Source organism: Myotis nattereri (genome assembly GCF_964212035.1).
Source record: "Myotis nattereri genome assembly, chromosome: 9".
Lineage (NCBI taxonomy): Eukaryota > Metazoa > Chordata > Mammalia > Chiroptera > Vespertilionidae > Myotis > Myotis nattereri.
Window position 1 is genome coordinate 76,754,559 of NC_138084.1, and position 6,410 is coordinate 76,760,968.

Genomic DNA, 6,410 nt, shown 5'->3' on the forward strand with positions numbered 1-6,410 from the left:
CAGGGTTGGAATTTGCTGTATGGACTCTATAGAATGTTAAAGGGGCAAGGGAGTTAAGAATTTGGCAAGAAAACCAGTACATGTAACCTGGATAACGAGATAAAAATAAGAAGGGGATGGAGACTGATGGGAAAATGGAGGGCTCAGTTGTCTGGGGCATAGGTGAGATGAGAGCAAGGGCGTGAAAGATCTTGAGAAGGAGTCATGTTTATGCTGGTATATTTGAGTTAGATATTGTTTTGGTGATGATAAGTCCTCAAGAACGGGTAATTAAGGTGAAGGGGAGTGGTCTGCCTTCCCCACTACTATATTCCTACTATATCTCCCTACTATATTCCTATATGCCTGGAGCATGATGAGTTTTCAATATATGTTTGTTCTAAATACAAATAAAAATGCTTGATTTTCTGCTTTCCAGTATATTATACCAATTCCTGTTTCCCTACATATTTCATTAGTTAATCATAATTATGGGTAAGTGTTCTAAAAAGTACTCTATGCTATGTGGTTGTAGAACATGGGGTCCTGATCTACTCTGGAGGGTGGGGGTCAAGAAGTTTTCCCAAGGAAGTGACATTTAAGGTGAGATCTGATACGTCAATAGGACTAAGCCAGGGGATGAGATGTGGGGAGAGCTTTACCAGCAAAAGTAAAAGAATTTTTGAATACTTGAGGTGGGAAGAAGCTGAAAATGTTCCAACTGAACAGTAGCAATGGAAGTAGAAGGATGGGCTGAAGTGCATATTACATAAGGTCCCATATACCCAAATGTACTATATAATGAAGTACATTTTAACCCATAGACTTGAAATGGGAAAAGTTGACTTATAACTGTTGTTGTCAGCCTGTAAGCATTAATAGGAATTATGATATTATATCGATATCTGACTCTACACAGCGAAATTTGAAAGTTGAAATATTTTATTTATCTAAAATGTTTCTTCCAGCAGCCTCCTACTTCTTTTCTACAAAACCTTTGGATTAAATAAAGCAGATGTGATAGCCTTCCAAAACCCACTATCAAAATGCACTCTGGTTATCGGATGAGAGTCTCTAGGCCTCCTTCCTCTCTGCTATTCTAATTTTTCCCCACTAGCTTCACGATTGGGTTAATTAGGTGTTTGCGTAGGGAAAAGATAAGCATCAATTTCTGAAATTCCAAGAAGGCAAGGAACAGCACAGTGACCTTTGGCAGACGACAGGGAAGGGAGGCTCCCGTAGGTAAGCACTGTAATGGAAATTTTGAATCTTGGTTTGTCCTGGTGCAACTGTGGTCCCAGGAGATACTTGTTGTTCACAGTTTTGTCTAATATAAACTTACATAAAGCCTCCAATTTTGCCAAGATAGAGAATTAACCTGGGCTGACTGCTGACCCCAAGATCAGTCTTGGAGAAACTAAAGTGGAAAACCATCATGAAATAGGAAATAATGGGAAAGAAGTAAAACAAAACAGAGAAATCCCTGGGGGACAGTAAAGCCTGTTTTGAACTAGTGTGTGTATGTGTGTGCATCTCCTGGTGGAGGAGACTTCTATGGAGATTACCAACAGAAGCTCGGATTGCTGGTATACGTGTCCTCAAGGATGACAATCAGACTGAAGGGAAGCTAGAATGTAGAAAACTGGTGAGGATTGACTGACCTTGATCATTTACTCACTTCTGTCTCCCAAATCTCTCCAGCTTCTTGGGCTAGTGAATTATTAGTTAGGAGTACCTCCTTCTTAAGGTTACTTCTCCTTGAGGGGTGGAAAGTGGAGTGGGTCTCACAGTAGGGCCCTGACTTGAAGAAATATTTGGGGGCATGACACCCAGCCTGAGCAATTAGTTATGGTAGTCTGGTGCTTGAAGCTCTCCACTCTAGGGTTATCTCCTCCCCTCTCCTTGATCGCACTGGATGTTAACATAGATTGGGCTCTGCTCTTTGGTCTTTCCCCATACCAAATGCTCAGACAGAATAGCTGATAACATCAGAGAAATATCTGTTCATAGGTGGAAGTAAGGAGAGGTCTAAAGAGCATAGCTACTTCAAAAGAAAAGAACAACCTTGATTATAGATGCCACCAGAAGCAAATATATTAAATGGTTAACAAAAATCTATAATAATAAAAGCATAATATGCAAATTGACTGAACAACCGAACAGCAGAACAACTGTCTGGATGACCTTCCAGATGACAATGCTATGTATGACACACACTGGCTCCAGGCCAGCCAAGGTGGGTGCAATTCGATTGGTTAGGGGGCCCTGCCATCACCCCATGATTACCCCGCAGAGGGAGGCCCAGGCCAGCCAAGCTATCGCACCCCATGCCTGTCACCTGCAGAGGGAGGTGACTGGAGGTGGGGGAGAGAGGACAGCACCACACAGATGGCAAGCAGTGGCAGCAAAGGGGGCAGGACCAGATGCCAGAAGCCGTGGGAAGGAAAGTCCCAATAGGCCCTGATCGCCAGCCAGACCTAGGGACCCTACCCAAGGGATCCCAGATTGCGAGAGGGTGAAGGCTGGGCTGAAGGACATCCCCGTGCACTAATTTCATGCACTGGGCCTCTAGTAACAATAATAAATAAGGAAATCATAAAAGAGGAAATATTAGGCAATATGTAATAGTAGAGATGACCTCAGATGAGATAGATATGGTTAAAAAGAAAATTAGTGAGCTGAAGACCTGATTAAGGAGCTTTTCTAGAATGAAGCAAGAAAGAATAAAGAAAAAGAATATATAAAATAAAGTTAAGAGATAAAATTGTGTTGGAATACAAACTTCAACTTACAGATAATAGGAGTGTCAGGGAGAGAGAAAAATAAAAATGGACAAGAGAAAGTATTTGAAGAAATGGTAATTAATTTCCCAGAATTAAAGAAAAAAGAAAGAACTCATATTTATTTATGTACTATCATACAAGAGTGATAAATAGAAACTAACCCTGGTAATATTATCATGAAATTAAAGTTTTTACAGGCAAAGATAAAATTCTAAAAGTTTTGAGAGACAGAGCAGATCAAATGTAATGAAACAAAAATCAGGATCTCAGACTTTTCAAGAATAACAAGAAGACAATGATAATATTTTTAAAGTACTGAAAAGACAAAAGAACTTTGAGACTAGATTTATATCCAGCCAAATTGTCATTTAGATGTGAAGGTATAATAAAAATGTTTTAAGGCTATAAGGCCTCACAAGGTTTGTCACACAGAGACCTACATGGAAAACAGTACTGAAAAAAGATACTCAAATAAGAAAAGAAAATCCAGGAAATGCTGGTAGAGATGTATTACGTAAATATAACCAAATGCCTGGAAAAAGTTTGCTGTTGTTTTTCAAAAACTAGTGAGGCCCAAAAGAAAAAGAAAATGAGGAAGTAACCTAGACTTAAATTCTACACAATATCAAAAGGTGATGTCCTTAAGTTAGACATTTTTAAGGTAGATAAATAAAACAGGATACATTAAAGAAAATAGAAGGAAGGAGGTGGCAGATTAATGGGGAGTGGAGAGACTATTCCATAAATGGATTTATAAAATATGGTTATTTATCTGGAAAAATGATATTGACCCTTACTTCATATCAATTGTAAAAATGAACTCCAGATAAGTTAAGAACTTCAATGTTAAAAGTAAATTTTACTAATTTTATTAGAAAATATAGGTAAATACCTTTCTGATTTGGGGGCTAGGGAAGCATTTATTAAAGACATATATAAAAGCCTGTAACCATAAAATATGAATAAATGTGACTATATTAAAATTAAGATCTGAACACTAACAAATATCTTGCAAAAAGAAAAGAGAGAAGGTACTGCCCAGCTGGCATGGCTCAAAGGTTGAACATCAACCTATGAACCAAAAGGTCACTGGTTCTATCCTCGGTTAGAGCACATGCATAGGGGGGCTCGATCCCCAATAGGGGGCATGCAGGAGGCAGCCAATCCATGATTCTCTCTCATCATGGATGTTTCCATCTCTTCCTCACTCTCCCTTCCTTGCTGAAATCAATAAAAAATATAAATATATATTTTAAAAAAGAGAGAGAAGGTACCAACTGGATGAAGATATTTGCAACTCAATCAGTAACGAATTCATAGCATGAATATTTAAAGGTTTCCTCAAATTAATAAGGAAACGATAATCCAATAGAAAATGGACAAGATATATAAACAGGAATTTCACAGAGGAGAAATCACATATAATCAATAAAATATTTATGAGATGTTACTTATTGATTGGGAAAGACAAATTAAAATCACAATGTGATACCAATTTATACCCATTCAATTGGCAAAAATTAAAAATTATGACAATGACAAGTATTAGAGAGAATGTAAATTAATAGGGTTTCTTATACAAACTCTTGGGAGTGAAAATGGGCATGACCACTTTGGAAAGTTTGTCATTATCTAAATGTTGAATATTTCTATATTCTATAATTCAGCAATTCTACTTCTAGGTATATACCTAAGAAAACCTCTGTGTACATTGGAAACATAAGCAAGAATGTTTCCTGCAGCCCTTACTGCACAGTAAGATAAATACCTTAACCCAAATACTTAGTCATAGGAAATGGATAAATAAATTGTGGTAAATTTATACAGTGGCATATTATATAGCACAATAAATAGCTATAAGCAAGAATATGAATAATCTGAGCAATACAATCTTTAAAAAAAGAAGCTCCTAAAGAGTTTATAAAGCCTGCCAACCTTTTTATAATGTTAAAAACAAAAAAATGAACAATATAATTTTTAGGAATACAAATATGTTATAAATATATAATTTGAAAAACATATTTTAATAATAACTGCAAGATTCAAGGAAGAGAAAGAAGTAGAGGAATAGATTGGGGAGAAGATCATAGGTGTGTGTAAATGATGGTTAATGTTCTAATTTTTTTTTAATCCTCACCCAAAGATATTTTTCCATTGATTTTTAGAGAGAGTGGAAGGGAGAGGGAAAGACACACAGAGAGAAACATCAGTGTGAGAGAGATACATCAATTGGTTGCCAGGGATTGAGCCTGCAACCGAGGTACGTACCCTTGACCGGAATCAAACCCGGGACCCTTCAGTCTACAGCTGGACGCTCTATCCACTGAGCCAAATTGGCTAAGGCAGTGTTCTAATTCTTATCTTGGGTGGTTGTTCACAACTATTTACATTATTAATAACAAGAAATAAGTACACAGTATGTATAAATAGAAACAAAGAGGGCCATGCTTAGGCAAGTGATGAAAGTGTGTCATGAATGCAAGATAATCCAATTCTGTGCACTTGAGTGGGAAACAAAGAACAGCATCTACTTCCCCACTATGTTTCGCTTTTATTATTAGTTATCATTAAGCCACACAACGATCTTGTTTTTAGTTACTAATATAATCCCCTTTTTATGAATCAAATCTTAGTGAATTAACATAATTCATTTGAGTCCACAAAGCTAGCATCTGATAGAATCCAGAATTTGAAGTCTCAGCTGTTTGACTGTAAGGCTTAGCACTTAACAACTGGGTTAGGCTCCTGGTTACTAAGACTATTTTACTCACTGAGATATCAACAAAGAGCAGTTATTCTGCTGAAGGTAACAATCTCTTGATAGGTCAAGGTAGGAGTTCACCTAACATTTAATTATTTTGCCATACAGGTATGCCATGGCAAGTCGAAGAATTTACACATGCATGTCATAATGGAAAAGCTGTGTTCAAATGAAGTCACATATCATATCATTGAATAAGAATTTGAATGCAAGAAAGCTCAAGTAAGAAATGTCATTCTCTGTTGGATCAGAAGTGATTCATTTCTCTAGTCCAAAAAATGCTCCTTTTTCATATGTCCACACAAGAATGTAAAAATAGAGTGCTTGCAAAACCTTTTCAGTGTTTGTAAATTTTTTCTACACCTAATTTTTTCGACTTTGTGACCTCTTCTTTAAAGAACACCAATTTGAAGCTAATGCCCCCGCTACTGGTTAGCCATATTTTGTCACAAATGTCTTCCTAAACAGCATCCATCTATCCCTGTGAGTAAAGATAATTTGATGCTTTTTTTTTTTCACATGTGGGAGCCAATCTCTGATGCAGAAAAGGCCAGAGAGAGGTCTCTTTGTCATCAAGCCTTTCCCAGCATCTATATAATATATGTGGCAGAGGCAGGCCCATTTGAAAACTTAACAAATGTGCCAGGAAGAAAACCAGCACATGATGCTTATTTTTAGTGCCCTTATTTACTTGGGAGGGCAGAGTCGACAGTGAGAAAGAGAGAGGGGTATGTATTTTTATGTGAAGAAGACAGAATGCCACCAAGAACCTGGTTTGTGGGCAGATGCCATATTATGACTTGTACAAAAACGTTGGGGGAAGAATATTAGAGGTGTGGAAGTCAGATTGAGAAGCAGCACCTAAAGCTTTTGCTCTATAGCTAAAA